Source organism: Nicotiana sylvestris, chromosome 8, assembly GCF_000393655.2.
Source record: "Nicotiana sylvestris chromosome 8, ASM39365v2, whole genome shotgun sequence".
NCBI classification, from domain to species: Eukaryota; Viridiplantae; Streptophyta; class Magnoliopsida; order Solanales; family Solanaceae; genus Nicotiana; species Nicotiana sylvestris.
The window spans coordinates 106,654,504-106,672,438 of NC_091064.1; positions in this window are offsets into that span (position 1 = coordinate 106,654,504).

Genomic DNA, 17,935 nt, shown 5'->3' on the forward strand with positions numbered 1-17,935 from the left:
TAAAACCCTAATGCTGACTAAAGGGAAAAGTTCAGTTTAGGGTTTAAAATCCTAATGCTGACTGAAAGGAAAAGAGTTCAGTTTAGGGTTTAAAACCCTAATGCTAACTGGCTAGAAAAAGTTCAGTTTAAGGTTTAAAACCCTAATGTTGACTGGAAGGAAAAAGTTCAGTTTAGGGTTTAAAACCCTAATGCTGACTGAAAGGAAATGTTCAGTTTAGGGTTTAAAACCCTAATGCTGACTAAAGGAAAAAGTTCAGTTTAGGGTTTAAAACCCTAATGCTGATTAAAGGAAAAAGTTCAGTTTAGGGTTTAAAACCCTAATGCTGACTGAATGGAAAAGATTTCAGTTTAGGGTTTAAAACCCTAATGCTGACTGAATGGAAAAGATTTCAGTTTAGGGTTTAAAACCCTAATGCTGACTAAAGGAAAAAGTTCAGTTTAGGGTTTAAAATCCTAATGCTGATTAAAGGAAAAAGTTCAGTTTAGGGTTTAAAACCCTAATGGTGACTGAATGGAAAAGATTTCAGTTTAGGGTTTAAAACCCTAATGCTGACTGAAAGGAAAAGTTCAGTTTATGGTTTAAAACCCTTATACTGACTGAATGGAAAAGTTCAGTTTAGGGTTAAAAACCCTAATGCTGACTAAAGGAAAAAGTTCAGTTTAGGGTTTAAAACCCTAATGCTGATTAAAAGAAAAAGTTCAGTTTAGGGTTTAAAACCCTAATGCTGATTAAAGGAAAAAGTTCAGTTTAGGGTTTAAAACCCTAATGCTGATTAAAGGAAAAAGTTCAGTTTAGGGTTTAAAACCCTAATGCTGACTGAATGGAAAAGAGTTCAGTTTAGGGTTTAAAACCCTAACGCTGACTAAAGGAAAAAGTTCAGTTTAGGGTTTAAAACCCTAATGCTGACTAAAGAAAAAGTTCAGTTTAGGGTTTAAAACCCTAATGCTGATTAAAAGAAAAAGTTCAGTTTAGGGTTTAAAACCCTAATGCTGATTAAAGGAAAAAGTTCAGTTTAGGGTTTAAAACGCTAAAGCTGACTGAATGGCAAAGTTCAGTTTAGGGTTTAAAACCCTAATGCTGACTGAATGGAAAAGTTCAATTTAGGGTTTAAAACTCTAATGCTGACTAAAGGAAAAAGTTTAGTTTACGGTTTAAAACCCTAATGCTGACTAAAGGAAAGAGTTCAGTTCAGGGTTTAAAACCCTAATGCTGACTGAATGGAAAAGTTCAGTTTAGAGTTTAAAACCCTAACGCTGACTAAAGGAAAAAGTTCAGTTTAGGGTTTAAAACCCTAATGCTGACTAAAGGAAAATTTCAGTTTAGGGTTTAAAACCCTAATGCTAACTAAAGGGAAAAGTTCAGTTTAGGGTTTAAAATCCTAATGCTGACTAAAGGAAAAGAGTTCAGTTTAGGGTTAAAACCCTAATGCTAACTGACTAGAAAAAGTTCAGTTTAAGGTTTAAAACCCTAATGTTGACTAGAATGAAAAAGTTCAGTTTAGGGTTTAAAACCCTAATGCTGACGGAAAGGAAATGTTCAGTTTAGGGTTTAAAACCCTAATGCTGACTAAAGGAAAAAGTTCAGTTTAGGGTTTAAAACCCTAATGCTGATTAAAGGAAAAAGTTCAGTTTAGGGTTTAAAACCCTAATGCTGACTGAATGGAAAAGATTTCAGTTTAGGGTTTAAAACCCTAATGCTGACTGAATGGAAAAGATTTCAGTTTAGGGTTTAAAACCCTAATGCTGACTAAAGGAAAAAGTTCAGTTTAGGGTTTAAAATCCTAATGCTGATTAAAGGAAAAAGTTCAGTTTAGGGTTTAAAACCCTAATGCTGACTGAATGGAAAAGATTTCAGTTTAGGGTTTAAAACCCTAATGCTGACTGAAAGGAAAAGTTCAGTTTAGGGTTTAAAACCCTGATGCTGACTGAATGGAAAAGTTCAGTTTAGGGTTTAATACTCTAATGCTAACTAAAGGAAAAAGTTCAGTTTAGGGTTTAAAACCCTAATGCTGACTGAATGGAAAAGAGTTCAGTTTAGGGTTTAAAACCCTAACGCTGACTAAAGGAAAAAGTTCAGTTTAGGGTTTAAAACCCTAATGCTGACTAAAGGAAAAGTTTAGTTTAGGGTTTAAAACCCTAATGCTGATTAAAAGAAAAAGTTCAGTTTAGGGTTTAAAACCCTAATGCTGATTAAAGGAAAAAGTTCAGTTTAGGGTTTAAAACGCTAAAGCTGACTGAATGGCAAAGTTCAGTTTAGGGTTTAAAACCCTAATGCTGACTGAATGGAAAAGTTCAATTTAGGGTTTAAAACTCTAATGCTGACTAAAGGAAAAAGTTTAGTTTACGGTTTAAAACCCTAATGCTGACTAAAGGAAAGAGTTCAGTTCAGGGTTTAAAACCCTAATGCTGACTGAATGGAAAAGTTCAGTTTAGAGTTTAAAACCCTAACGCTGACTAAAGGAAAAAGTTCAGTTTAGGGTTTAAAACCCTAATGCTGACTAAAGGAAAATTTCAGTTTAGGGTTTAAAACCCTAATGCTAACTAAAGGGAAAAGTTCAGTTTAGGGTTTAAAATCCTAATGCTGACTAAAAGGAAAAGAGTTCAGTTTAGGGTTAAAACCCTAATGCTAACTGACTAGAAAAAGTTCAGTTTAAGGTTTAAAACCCTAATGTTGACTGGAATGAAAAAGTTCAGTTTAGGGTTTAAAACCCTAATGCTGACGGAAAGGAAATGTTCAGTTTAGGGTTTAAAACCCTAATGCTGACTAAAGGAAAAAGTTCAGTTTAGGGTTTAAAACCCTAATGCTGATTAAAGGAAAAAGTTCAGTTTAGGGTTTAAAACCCTAATGCTGACTGAATGGAAAAGATTTCAGTTTAGGGTTTAAAACCCTAATGCTGACTGAATGGAAAAGATTTCAGTTTAGGGTTTAAAACCCTAATGCTGACTAAAGGAAAAAGTTCAGTTTAGGGTTTAAAATCCTAATGCTGATTAAAGGAAAAAGTTCAGTTTAGGGTTTAAAACCCTAATGCTGACTGAATGGAAAAGATTTCAGTTTAGGGTTTAAAACCCTAATGCTGACTGAAAGGAAAAGTTCAGTTTAGGGTTTAAAACCCTGATGCTGACTGAATGGAAAAGTTCAGTTTAGGGTTTAATACTCTAATGCTAACTAAAGGAAAAAGTTCAGTTTAGGGTTTAAAACCCTAATGCTGACTAAAGGAAAGAGTTCAGTTTAGGGTTTAAAACCCTAATGCTGACTGAATGGAAAAGTTCACTTTAGTGTTTAAAACCCTAATGCTGACTAAAGGAAAAAGTTCAGTTTAGGGTTTAAAACCCTAATGCTGAGTAAAAGAAAAAGTTCAGTTTAGGGTTTAAAACCCTAATGTTGACTAAAGGAAAAAGTTCAGTTTAGGGTTTAAAACCTTATAGCTGACTGAAAGGAAAAAAGTTCAGTTTAGGGTTTAAAACCCTAATGCTGACTGAATGGAAAAGATTTCAGTTTAGGGTTTAAAACCCTAATGCTGACTAAAGGAAAAAGTTCAGTTTAGGGTTTAAAATCCTAATGCTGATTAAAGGAAAAAGTTCAGTTTAGGGTTTAAAACCCTAATGCTGACTGAATGGAAAAGATTTCAGTTTAGGGTTTAAAACCCTGATGCTGACTGAATGGAAAAGTTCAGTTTAGGGTTTAATACTCTAATGCTAACTAAAGGAAAAAGTTCAGTTTAGGGTTTAAAACCCTAATGCTGACTAAAGGAAAGAGTTCAGTTTAGAGTTTAAAACCCTAATGCTGACTGAATGGAAAAGTTCACTTTAGTGTTTAAAACCCTAATGCTGACTAAAGGAAAAAGTTCAGTTTAGGGTTTAAAACCCTAATGCTGAGTAAAAGAAAAAGTTCAGTTTAGGGTTTAAAACCCTAATGTTGACTAAAGGAAAAAGTTCAGTTTAGGGTTTAAAACCTTAAAGCTGACTGAAAGGAAAAGAGTTCAGTTTAGGGTTTAAAACCCTAATGCTGACTGACTGGAAAAAGATCAGTTTAAGGTTTAAAACCCTAATGCTGACTGGAAGGAAAAAGTTCAGTTTAGGGTTTAAAACCCTAATGCTGACTGAAAGGAAATGTTCAGTTTAGGGTTTAAAACCCTAATGCTGACTAAAGGAAAAAGTTCAGTTTAGGGTTTAAAACCCTAATGCTGATTAAAGGAAAAAGTTCAGTTTAGGGTTTAAAACCCTAATGCTGACTGAATGGAAAAGATTTCAGTTTAGGGTTTAAAACCCTAATGCTGACTGAATGGAAAAGATTTCAGTTTAGGGTATAAAACCCTAATGCTGACTAAAGGAAAAAGTTCAGTTTAGGGTTTAAAACCCTAATGCTGATTAAAGGAAAAAGTTCAGTTTAGGGTTTAAAATCCTAATGCTGACTGAATGGAAAAGATTTTAGTTTAGGGTTTAAAACCCTAATGCTGACTGAAAGGAAAAGTTCAGTTTAGGGTTTAAAACCCTAATGCTGACTAAAGGAAAAAGTTCAGTTTAGGGTTAAAAACCCTAATGCTGATTAAAGGAAAAAGTTCAGTTTAGGGTTTAAAACCCTAATGCTGACTGAATGGAAAAGAGTTCAGTTTAGGGTTTAAAACCCTAATGCTGACTAAAGGAAAAAGTTCAGTTTAGGGTTTAAAACCCTAATGCTGACTAAAGGAAAAAGTTCAGTTTAGGGTTTAAAACCCTAATGCTGATTAAAAGAAAAAGTTCAGTTTAGGGTTTAAAACCCTAATGCTGATTAAAGGAAAAAGTTCAGTTTAGGGTTTAAAACCCTAAAGCTGACTGAATGGCAAAGTTCAGTTTAGGGTTTAAAACCCTAATGCTGACTGAATGGAAAGGTTCAATTTAGTGTTTAAAACTCTAATGCTGACTAAAGGAAAAAGTGCAGTTTAGGGTTTAAAACCCTAATGCTGACTAAAGGAAAGAGTTCAGTTCAGGGTTTAAAACCCTAATGCTGACTGAATGGAAAAGTTTAGTTTAGGGATTAAAACCCTAATGCTGACTAAAGGAAAAAGTTCAGTTTAGGGTTTAAAACCCTAATGCTGACTAAAGGAAAAGTTCAGTTTAGGGTTTAAAACCCTAATGCTGACTAAAGGGAAAAGTTCAGTTTAGGGTTTAAAACCCTAATGCTGACTGAAAGGAAAAGAGTTCAGTTTAGGGTTTAAAACCCTAATACTGACTGACTGGAAAAAGTTCAGTTTAAGGTTTAAAACCCTAATGTTGACTGGAAGGAAAAAGTTCAGTTTAGGGTTTAAAACCCTAATGTTGACTGAAAGGAAATGTTCAGTTTAGGGTTTAAAACCCTAATGCTGACTAAAGGAAAAAGTTCAGTTTAGGGTTTAAAACCCTAATGCTGATTAAAGGAAAAAGTTCAGTTTAGGGTTTAAAACCCTAATGCTGACTAAATGGAAAAGATTTTAGTTTAGGGTTTAAAACCCTAATGCTGACTAAAGGAAAAGTTCAGTTTAGGGTTTAAAACCCTAATGCTGACTAAAGGAAAAAGTTCAGTTTAGGGTTTAAAACCCTTATGCTGATTAAAGAAAAAAGTTCAGTTTAGGGTTTAAAACCCTAATGCTGACTGAATGGAAAAGATTTCAGTTAAGGGTTTAAAATCCTAATGCTGACTGAAAGAAAAAGTTCAGTTTAGGGTTTAAAACCCTAATGCTGACTGAATGGAAAAGTTCAGTTTAGGGTTTAATACTCTAATGCTAACTAAAGGAAAGAGTTCAGTTTAGGGTTTAAAACCCTAATGCTGACTAAAGGAAAGAGTTCAGTTTAGGGTTTAAAACCCTAATGCTGACTGAATGGAAAAGTTCAGTTTAGGGTTTAAAACCCTAATGCTGACTAAAGGAAAAAGTTCAGTTTAGGGTTTAAAACCCTAATGCTGAGTAAAAGAAAAAGTTCAGTTTAGGGTTTAAAACCCTAATGCTGACTAAAGGAAAAAGTTCAGTTTAGGGTTTAAAACGCTAAAGCTGACTGAATGGCAAAGTTCAGTTTAGGGTTTAAAACCCTAATGCTGACTGAATGGAAAAGTTCAATTTAGGGTTTAAAACTCTAATGCTGACTAAAGGAAAAAGTTTAGTTTACGGTTTAAAACCCTAATGCTGACTAAAGGAAAGAGTTCAGTTCAGGGTTTAAAACCCTAATGCTGACTGAATGGAAAAGTTCAGTTTAGAGTTTAAAACCCTAACGCTGACTAAAGGAAAAAGTTCAGTTTAGGGTTTAAAACCCTAATGCTGACTAAAGGAAAATTTCAGTTTAGGGTTTAAAACCCTAATGCTAACTAAAGGGAAAAGTTCAGTTTAGGGTTTAAAATCCTAATGCTGACTAAAAGGAAAAGAGTTCAGTTTAGGGTTAAAACCCTAATGCTAACTGACTAGAAAAAGTTCAGTTTAAGGTTTAAAACCCTAATGTTGACTGGAATGAAAAAGTTCAGTTTAGGGTTTAAAACCCTAATGCTGACGGAAAGGAAATGTTCAGTTTAGGGTTTAAAACCCTAATGCTGACTAAAGGAAAAAGTTCAGTTTAGGGTTTAAAACCCTAATGCTGATTAAAGGAAAAAGTTCAGTTTAGGGTTTAAAACCCTAATGCTGACTGAATGGAAAAGATTTCAGTTTAGGGTTTAAAACCCTAATGCTGACTGAATGGAAAAGATTTCAGTTTAGGGTTTAAAACCCTAATGCTGACTAAAGGAAAAAGTTCAGTTTAGGGTTTAAAATCCTAATGCTGATTAAAGGAAAAAGTTCAGTTTAGGGTTTAAAACCCTAATGCTGACTGAATGGAAAAGATTTCAGTTTAGGGTTTAAAACCCTAATGCTGACTGAAAGGAAAAGTTCAGTTTAGGGTTTAAAACCCTGATGCTGACTGAATGGAAAAGTTCAGTTTAGGGTTTAATACTCTAATGCTAACTAAAGGAAAAAGTTCAGTTTAGGGTTTAAAACCCTAATGCTGACTAAAGGAAAGAGTTCAGTTTAGGGTTTAAAACCCTAATGCTGACTGAATGGAAAAGTTCACTTTAGTGTTTAAAACCCTAATGCTGACTAAAGGAAAAAGTTCAGTTTAGGGTTTAAAACCCTAATGCTGAGTAAAAGAAAAAGTTCAGTTTAGGGTTTAAAACCCTAATGTTGACTAAAGGAAAAAGTTCAGTTTAGGGTTTAAAACCTTATAGCTGACTGAAAGGAAAAAAGTTCAGTTTAGGGTTTAAAACCCTAATGCTGACTGAATGGAAAAGATTTCAGTTTAGGGTTTAAAACCCTAATGCTGACTAAAGGAAAAAGTTCAGTTTAGGGTTTAAAATCCTAATGCTGATTAAAGGAAAAAGTTCAGTTTAGGGTTTAAAACCCTAATGCTGACTGAATGGAAAAGATTTCAGTTTAGGGTTTAAAACCCTGATGCTGACTGAATGGAAAAGTTCAGTTTAGGGTTTAATACTCTAATGCTAACTAAAGGAAAAAGTTCAGTTTAGGGTTTAAAACCCTAATGCTGACTAAAGGAAAGAGTTCAGTTTAGAGTTTAAAACCCTAATGCTGACTGAATGGAAAAGTTCACTTTAGTGTTTAAAACCCTAATGCTGACTAAAGGAAAAAGTTCAGTTTAGGGTTTAAAACCCTAATGCTGAGTAAAAGAAAAGTTCAGTTTAGGGTTTAAAACCCTAATGTTGACTAAAGGAAAAAGTTCAGTTTAGGGTTTAAAACCTTAAAGCTGACTGAAAGGAAAAGAGTTCAGTTTAGGGTTTAAAACCCTAATGCTGACTGACTGGAAAAAGATCAGTTTAAGGTTTAAAACCCTAATGCTGACTGGAAGGAAAAAGTTCAGTTTAGGGTTTAAAACCCTAATGCTGACTGAAAGGAAATGTTCAGTTTAGGGTTTAAAACCCTAATGCTGACTAAAGGAAAAAGTTCAGTTTAGGGTTTAAAACCCTAATGCTGATTAAAGGAAAAAGTTCAGTTTAGGGTTTAAAACCCTAATGCTGACTGAATGGAAAAGATTTCAGTTTAGGGTTTAAAACCCTAATGCTGACTGAATGGAAAAGATTTCAGTTTAGGGTATAAAACCCTAATGCTGACTAAAGGAAAAAGTTCAGTTTAGGGTTTAAAACCCTAATGCTGATTAAAGGAAAAAGTTCAGTTTAGGGTTTAAAATCCTAATGCTGACTGAATGGAAAAGATTTTAGTTTAGGGTTTAAAACCCTAATGCTGACTGAAAGGAAAAGTTCAGTTTAGGGTTTAAAACCCTAATGCTGACTAAAGGAAAAAGTTCAGTTTAGGGTTAAAAACCCTAATGCTGATTAAAGGAAAAAGTTCAGTTTAGGGTTTAAAACCCTAATGCTGACTGAATGGAAAAGAGTTCAGTTTAGGGTTTAAAACCCTAATGCTGACTAAAGGAAAAAGTTCAGTTTAGGGTTTAAAACCCTAATGCTGACTAAAGGAAAAAGTTCAGTTTAGGGTTTAAAACCCTAATGCTGATTAAAAGAAAAAGTTCAGTTTAGGGTTTAAAACCCTAATGCTGATTAAAGGAAAAAGTTCAGTTTAGGGTTTAAAACCCTAAAGCTGACTGAATGGCAAAGTTCAGTTTAGGGTTTAAAACCCTAATGCTGACTGAATGGAAAGGTTCAATTTAGTGTTTAAAACTCTAATGCTGACTAAAGGAAAAAGTGCAGTTTAGGGTTTAAAACCCTAATGCTGACTAAAGGAAAGAGTTCAGTTCAGGGTTTAAAACCCTAATGCTGACTGAATGGAAAAGTTTAGTTTAGGGATTAAAACCCTAATGCTGACTAAAGGAAAAAGTTCAGTTTAGGGTTTAAAACCCTAATGCTGACTAAAGGAAAAGTTCAGTTTAGGGTTTAAAACCCTAATGCTGACTAAAGGGAAAAGTTCAGTTTAGGGTTTAAAACCCTAATGCTGACTGAAAGGAAAAGAGTTCAGTTTAGGGTTTAAAACCCTAATACTGACTGACTGGAAAAAGTTCAGTTTAAGGTTTAAAACCCTAATGTTGACTGGAAGGAAAAAGTTCAGTTTAGGGTTTAAAACCCTAATGTTGACTGAAAGGAAATGTTCAGTTTAGGGTTTAAAACCCTAATGCTGACTAAAGGAAAAAGTTCAGTTTAGGGTTTAAAACCCTAATGCTGATTAAAGGAAAAAGTTCAGTTTAGGGTTTAAAACCCTAATGCTGACTAAATGGAAAAGATTTTAGTTTAGGGTTTAAAACCCTAATGCTGACTAAAGGAAAAGTTCAGTTTAGGGTTTAAAACCCTAATGCTGACTAAAGGAAAAAGTTCAGTTTAGGGTTTAAAACCCTTATGCTGATTAAAGAAAAAAGTTCAGTTTAGGGTTTAAAACCCTAATGCTGACTGAATGGAAAAGATTTCAGTTAAGGGTTTAAAATCCTAATGCTGACTGAAAGAAAAAGTTCAGTTTAGGGTTTAAAACCCTAATGCTGACTGAATGGAAAAGTTCAGTTTAGGGTTTAATACTCTAATGCTAACTAAAGGAAAGAGTTCAGTTTAGGGTTTAAAACCCTAATGCTGACTAAAGGAAAGAGTTCAGTTTAGGGTTTAAAACCCTAATGCTGACTGAATGGAAAAGTTCAGTTTAGGGTTTAAAACCCTAATGCTGACTAAAGGAAAAAGTTCAGTTTAGGGTTTAAAACCCTAATGCTGAGTAAAAGAAAAAGTTCAGTTTAGGGTTTAAAACCCTAATGCTGACTAAAGGAAAATGTTCAGTTTAGGGTTTAAAACCCTAATGCTGACTAAAGGAAAAAGTTCAGTTTAGGGTTTAAAACCCTAATGCTGATTAAAGGAAAAAGTTCAGTTTAGGGTTTAAAACCCTAATACTGACTGAATGGAAAAGATTTCAGTTTAGGGTTTAAAACCCTAATGCTGACTGAATGGAAAAGATTTCAGTTTAGGGTATAAAACCCTAATGCTAACTAAAGGAAAAAGTTCAGTTTAGGGTTTAAAACCCTAATGCTGATTAAAGGAAAAAGTTCAGTTTAGGGTTTAAAACGCTAAAGCTGACTGAATGGCAAAGTTCAGTTTAGGGTTTAAAACCCTAATGCTGACTGAATGGAAAAGTTCAATTTAGGGTTTAAAACTCTAATGCTGACTAAAGGAAAAAGTTTAGTTTACGGTTTAAAACCCTAATGCTGACTAAAGGAAAGAGTTCAGTTCAGGGTTTAAAACCCTAATGCTGACTGAATGGAAAAGTTCAGTTTAGAGTTTAAAACCCTAACGCTGACTAAAGGAAAAAGTTCAGTTTAGGGTTTAAAACCCTAATGCTGACTAAAGGAAAATTTCAGTTTAGGGTTTAAAACCCTAATGCTAACTAAAGGGAAAAGTTCAGTTTAGGGTTTAAAATCCTAATGCTGACTAAAAGGAAAAGAGTTCAGTTTAGGGTTAAAACCCTAATGCTAACTGACTAGAAAAAGTTCAGTTTAAGGTTTAAAACCCTAATGTTGACTGGAATGAAAAAGTTCAGTTTAGGGTTTAAAACCCTAATGCTGACGGAAAGGAAATGTTCAGTTTAGGGTTTAAAACCCTAATGCTGACTAAAGGAAAAAGTTCAGTTTAGGGTTTAAAACCCTAATGCTGATTAAAGGAAAAAGTTCAGTTTAGGGTTTAAAACCCTAATGCTGACTGAATGGAAAAGATTTCAGTTTAGGGTTTAAAACCCTAATGCTGACTGAATGGAAAAGATTTCAGTTTAGGGTTTAAAACCCTAATGCTGACTAAAGGAAAAAGTTCAGTTTAGGGTTTAAAATCCTAATGCTGATTAAAGGAAAAAGTTCAGTTTAGGGTTTAAAACCCTAATGCTGACTGAATGGAAAAGATTTCAGTTTAGGGTTTAAAACCCTAATGCTGACTGAAAGGAAAAGTTCAGTTTAGGGTTTAAAACCCTGATGCTGACTGAATGGAAAAGTTCAGTTTAGGGTTTAATACTCTAATGCTAACTAAAGGAAAAAGTTCAGTTTAGGGTTTAAAACCCTAATGCTGACTAAAGGAAAGAGTTCAGTTTAGGGTTTAAAACCCTAATGCTGACTGAATGGAAAAGTTCACTTTAGTGTTTAAAACCCTAATGCTGACTAAAGGAAAAAGTTCAGTTTAGGGTTTAAAACCCTAATGCTGAGTAAAAGAAAAAGTTCAGTTTAGGGTTTAAAACCCTAATGTTGACTAAAGGAAAAAGTTCAGTTTAGGGTTTAAAACCTTATAGCTGACTGAAAGGAAAAAAGTTCAGTTTAGGGTTTAAAACCCTAATGCTGACTGAATGGAAAAGATTTCAGTTTAGGGTTTAAAACCCTAATGCTGACTAAAGGAAAAAGTTCAGTTTAGGGTTTAAAATCCTAATGCTGATTAAAGGAAAAAGTTCAGTTTAGGGTTTAAAACCCTAATGCTGACTGAATGGAAAAGATTTCAGTTTAGGGTTTAAAACCCTGATGCTGACTGAATGGAAAAGTTCAGTTTAGGGTTTAATACTCTAATGCTAACTAAAGGAAAAAGTTCAGTTTAGGGTTTAAAACCCTAATGCTGACTAAAGGAAAGAGTTCAGTTTAGAGTTTAAAACCCTAATGCTGACTGAATGGAAAAGTTCACTTTAGTGTTTAAAACCCTAATGCTGACTAAAGGAAAAAGTTCAGTTTAGGGTTTAAAACCCTAATGCTGAGTAAAAGAAAAAGTTCAGTTTAGGGTTTAAAACCCTAATGTTGACTAAAGGAAAAAGTTCAGTTTAGGGTTTAAAACCTTAAAGCTGACTGAAAGGAAAAGAGTTCAGTTTAGGGTTTAAAACCCTAATGCTGACTGACTGGAAAAAGATCAGTTTAAGGTTTAAAACCCTAATGCTGACTGGAAGGAAAAAGTTCAGTTTAGGGTTTAAAACCCTAATGCTGACTGAAAGGAAATGTTCAGTTTAGGGTTTAAAACCCTAATGCTGACTAAAGGAAAAAGTTCAGTTTAGGGTTTAAAACCCTAATGCTGATTAAAGGAAAAAGTTCAGTTTAGGGTTTAAAACCCTAATGCTGACTGAATGGAAAAGATTTCAGTTTAGGGTTTAAAACCCTAATGCTGACTGAATGGAAAAGATTTCAGTTTAGGGTATAAAACCCTAATGCTGACTAAAGGAAAAAGTTCAGTTTAGGGTTTAAAACCCTAATGCTGATTAAAGGAAAAAGTTCAGTTTAGGGTTTAAAATCCTAATGCTGACTGAATGGAAAAGATTTTAGTTTAGGGTTTAAAACCCTAATGCTGACTGAAAGGAAAAGTTCAGTTTAGGGTTTAAAACCCTAATGCTGACTAAAGGAAAAAGTTCAGTTTAGGGTTAAAAACCCTAATGCTGATTAAAGGAAAAAGTTCAGTTTAGGGTTTAAAACCCTAATGCTGACTGAATGGAAAAGAGTTCAGTTTAGGGTTTAAAACCCTAATGCTGACTAAAGGAAAAAGTTCAGTTTAGGGTTTAAAACCCTAATGCTGACTAAAGGAAAAAGTTCAGTTTAGGGTTTAAAACCCTAATGCTGATTAAAAGAAAAAGTTCAGTTTAGGGTTTAAAACCCTAATGCTGATTAAAGGAAAAAGTTCAGTTTAGGGTTTAAAACCCTAAAGCTGACTGAATGGCAAAGTTCAGTTTAGGGTTTAAAACCCTAATGCTGACTGAATGGAAAGGTTCAATTTAGTGTTTAAAACTCTAATGCTGACTAAAGGAAAAAGTGCAGTTTAGGGTTTAAAACCCTAATGCTGACTAAAGGAAAGAGTTCAGTTCAGGGTTTAAAACCCTAATGCTGACTGAATGGAAAAGTTTAGTTTAGGGATTAAAACCCTAATGCTGACTAAAGGAAAAAGTTCAGTTTAGGGTTTAAAACCCTAATGCTGACTAAAGGAAAAGTTCAGTTTAGGGTTTAAAACCCTAATGCTGACTAAAGGGAAAAGTTCAGTTTAGGGTTTAAAACCCTAATGCTGACTGAAAGGAAAAGAGTTCAGTTTAGGGTTTAAAACCCTAATACTGACTGACTGGAAAAAGTTCAGTTTAAGGTTTAAAACCCTAATGTTGACTGGAAGGAAAAAGTTCAGTTTAGGGTTTAAAACCCTAATGTTGACTGAAAGGAAATGTTCAGTTTAGGGTTTAAAACCCTAATGCTGACTAAAGGAAAAAGTTCAGTTTAGGGTTTAAAACCCTAATGCTGATTAAAGGAAAAAGTTCAGTTTAGGGTTTAAAACCCTAATGCTGACTAAATGGAAAAGATTTTAGTTTAGGGTTTAAAACCCTAATGCTGACTAAAGGAAAAGTTCAGTTTAGGGTTTAAAACCCTAATGCTGACTAAAGGAAAAAGTTCAGTTTAGGGTTTAAAACCCTTATGCTGATTAAAGAAAAAAGTTCAGTTTAGGGTTTAAAACCCTAATGCTGACTGAATGGAAAAGATTTCAGTTAAGGGTTTAAAATCCTAATGCTGACTGAAAGAAAAAGTTCAGTTTAGGGTTTAAAACCCTAATGCTGACTGAATGGAAAAGTTCAGTTTAGGGTTTAATACTCTAATGCTAACTAAAGGAAAGAGTTCAGTTTAGGGTTTAAAACCCTAATGCTGACTAAAGGAAAGAGTTCAGTTTAGGGTTTAAAACCCTAATGCTGACTGAATGGAAAAGTTCAGTTTAGGGTTTAAAACCCTAATGCTGACTAAAGGAAAAAGTTCAGTTTAGGGTTTAAAACCCTAATGCTGAGTAAAAGAAAAAGTTCAGTTTAGGGTTTAAAACCCTAATGCTGACTAAAGGAAAATGTTCAGTTTAGGGTTTAAAACCCTAATGCTGACTAAAGGAAAAAGTTCAGTTTAGGGTTTAAAACCCTAATGCTGATTAAAGGAAAAAGTTCAGTTTAGGGTTTAAAACCCTAATACTGACTGAATGGAAAAGATTTCAGTTTAGGGTTTAAAACCCTAATGCTGACTGAATGGAAAAGATTTCAGTTTAGGGTATAAAACCCTAATGCTAACTAAAGGAAAAAGTTCAGTTTAGGGTTTAAAACCCTAATGCTGATTAAAGGAAAAAGTTCAGTTTAGGGTTTAAAACCCTAATGCTGACTAAAGGAAAGAGTTTAGTTTAGGGTTTAAAACCCTAACGCTGACTAAAGGAAAAAGTTCAGTTTAGGGTTTAAAACCCTAATGCTGACTAAAGAAAAAGTTCAGTTTAGGGTTTAAAACCCTAATGCTGATTAAAAGAAAAAGTTCAGTTTAGGGTTTAAAACCCTAATGCTTATTAAAGGAAAAAGTTCAGTTTAGGGTTTAAAACGCTAAAGCTGACTGAATGGCAAAGTTCAGTTTAGGGTTTAAAACCCTAATGCTGACTGAATGGAAAAGTTCAATTTAGGGTTTAAAACTCTAATGCTGACTAAAGGAAAAAGTTTAGTTTACGGTTTAAAACCCTAATGCTGACTAAAGGAAAGAGTTCAGTTCAGGGTTTAAAACCCTAATGCTGACTGAATGGAAAAGTTCAGTTTAGAGTTTAAAACCCTAACGCTGACTAAAGGAAAAAGTTCAGTTTAGGGTTTAAAACCCTAATGCTGACTAAAGGAAAATTTCAGTTTAGGGTTTAAAACCCTAATGCTGACTAAAGGGAAAAGTTCAGTTTAGGGTTTAAAATCCTAATGCTGACTAAAAGGAAAAGAGTTCAGTTTAGGGTTTAAAACCCTAATGCTAACTGACTAGAAAAAGTTCAGTTTAAGGTTTAAAACCCTAATGTTGACTGGAATGAAAAAGTTCAGTTTAGGGTTTAAAACCCTAATGCTGACTGAAAGGAAATGTTCAGTTTAGGGTTTAAAACCCTAATGCTGACTAAAGGAAAAAGTTCAGTTTAGGGTTTAAAACCCTAATGCTGATTAAAGGAAAAAGTTCAGTTTAGGGTTTAAAACCCTAATGCTGACTGAATGGAAAAGATTTCAGTTTAGGGTTTAAAACCCTAATGCTGACTGAATGGAAAAGATTTCAGTTTAGGGTTTAAAACCCTAATGCTGACTAAAGGAAAAAGTTCAGTTTAGGGTTTAAAATCCTAATGCTGATTAAAGGAAAAAGTTCAGTTTAGGGTTTAAAACCCTAATGCTGACTGAATGGAAAAGATTTCAGTTTAGGGTTTAAAACCCTAATGCTGACTGAAAGGAAAAGTTCAGTTTAGGGTTTAAAAGCCTGATGCTGACTGAATGGAAAAGTTCAGTTTAGGGTTTAATACTCTAATGCTAACTAAAGGAAAAAGTTCAGTTTAGGGTTTAAAACCCTAATGCTGACTAAAGGAAAGAGTTCAGTTTAGGGTTTAAAACCCTAATGCTGACTGAATGGAAAAGTTCACTTTAGTGTTTAAAACCCTAATGCTGACTAAAGGAAAAAGTTCAGTTTAGGGTTTAAAACCCTAATGCTGAGTAAAAGAAAAAGTTCAGTTTAGGGTTTAAAAACCTAATGTTGACTAAAGGAAAAAGTTCAGTTTAGGGTTTAAAACCTTAAAGCTGACTGAAAGGAAAAGAGTTCAGTTAGGGTTTAAAACCCTAATGCTGACTGACTGGAAAAAGATCAGTTTAAGGTTTAAAACCCTAATGCTGACTGGAAGGAAAAAGTTCAGTTTAGGGTTTAAAACCCTAATGCTGACTGAAAGGAAATGTTCAGTTTAAGGTTTAAAACCCTAATGCTGACTAAAGGAAAAAGTTCAGTTTAGGGTTTAAAACCCTAATGCTGATTAAAGGAAAAAGTTCAGTTTAGGGTTTAAAACCCTAATGCTGACTGAATGGAAAAGATTTCAGTTTAGGGTTTAAAACCCTAATGCTGACTGAATGGAAAAGATTTCAGTTTAGGGTATAAAACCCTAATGCTGACTAAAGGAAAAAGTTCAGTTTAGGGTTTAAAACCCTAATGCTGATTAAAGGAAAAAGTTCAGTTTAGGGTTTAAAATCCTAATGCTGACTGAATGGAAAAGATTTTAGTTTAGGGTTTAAAACCCTAATGCTGACTGAAAGGAAAAGTTCAGTTTAGGGTTTAAAACCCTAATGCCTGACTAAAGGAAAAAGTTCAGTTTAGGGTTAAAAACCCTAATGCTGATTAAAGGAAAAAGTTCAGTTTAGGGTTTAAAACCCTAATGCTGACTGAATGGAAAAGAGTTCAGTTTAGGGTTTAAAACCCTAATGCTGACTAAAGGAAAAAGTTCAGTTTAGGGTTTAAAACCCTAATGCTGACTAAAGGAAAAAGTTCAGTTTAGGGTTTAAAACCCTAATGCTGATTAAAAGAAAAAGTTCAGTTTAGGGTTTAAAACCCTAATGCTGATTAAAGGAAAAAGTTCAGTTTAGGGTTTAAAACCCTAAAGCTGACTGAATGGCAAAGTTCAGTTTAGGGTTTAAAACCCTAATGCTGACTGAATGGAAAAGTTCAATTTAGGGTTTAAAACTCTAATGCTGACTAAAGGAAAAAGTTTAGTTTACGGTTTAAAACCCTAATGCTGACTAAAGGAAAGAGTTCAGTTCAGGGTTTAAAACCCTAATGCTGACTGAATGGAAAAGTTCAGTTTAGAGTTTAAAACCCTAACGCTGACTAAAGGAAAAAGTTCAGTTTAGGGTTTAAAACCCTAATGCTGACTAAAGGAAAATTTCAGTTTTGGGTTTAAAACCCTAATGCTGACTAAAGGGAAAAGTTCAGTTTAGGGTTTAAAATCCTAATGCTGACTAAAAGGAAAAGAGTTCAGTTTAGGGTTTAAAACCCTAATGCTAACTGACTAGAAAAAGTTCAGTTTAAGGTTTAAAACCCTAATGTTGACTGGAATGAAAAAGTTCAGTTTAGGGTTTAAAACCCTAATGCTGACTGAAAGGAAATGTTCAGTTTAGGGTTTAAAACCCTAATGCTGACTAAAGGAAAAAGTTCAGTTTAGGGTTTAAAACCCTAATGCTGATTAAAGGAAAAAGTTCAGTTTAGGGTTTAAAACCCTAATGCTGACTGAATGGAAAAGATTTCAGTTTAGGGTTTAAAACCCTAATGCTGACTGAATGGAAAAGATTTCAGTTTAGGGTTTAAAACCCTAATGCTGACTAAAGGAAAAAGTTCAGTTTAGGGTTTAAAATCCTAATGCTGATTAAAGGAAAAAGTTCAGTTTAGGGTTTAAAACCCTAATGCTGACTGAATGGAAAAGATTTCAGTTTAGGGTTTAAAACCCTGATGCTGACTGAATGGAAAAGTTCAGTTTAGGGTTTAATACTCTAATGCTAACTAAAGGAAAAAGTTCAGTTTAGGGTTTAAAACCCTAATGCTGACTAAAGGAAAGAGTTCAGTTTAGAGTTTAAAACCCTAATGCTGACTGAATGGAAAAGTTCACTTTAGTGTTTAAAACCCTAATGCTGACTAAAGGAAAAAGTTCAGTTTAGGGTTTAAAACCCTAATGCTGAGTAAAAGAAAAAGTTCAGTTTAGGGTTTAAAACCCTAATGTTGACTAAAGGAAAAAGTTCAGTTTAGGGTTTAAAACCTTAAAGTTGACTGAAAGGAAAAGAGTTCAGTTTAGGGTTTAAAACCCTAATGCTGACTGACTGGAAAAAGATCAGTTTAAGGTTTAAAACCCTAATGCTGACTGGAAGGAAAAAGTTCAGTTTAGGGTTTAAAACCCTAATGCTGACTGAAAGGAAATGTTCAGTTTAGGGTTTAAAACCCTAATGCTGACTAAAGGAAAAAGTTCAGTTTAGGGTTTAAAACCCTAATGCTGATTAAAGGAAAAAGTTCAGTTTAGGGTTTAAAACCCTAATGCTGACTGAATGGAAAAGATTTCAGTTTAGGGTTTAAAACCCTAATGCTGACTGAATGGAAAAGATTTCAGTTTAGGGTATAAAACCCTAATGCTGACTAAAGGAAAAAGTTCAGTTTAGGGTTTAAAACCCTAATGCTGATTAAAGGAAAAAGTTCAGTTTAGGGTT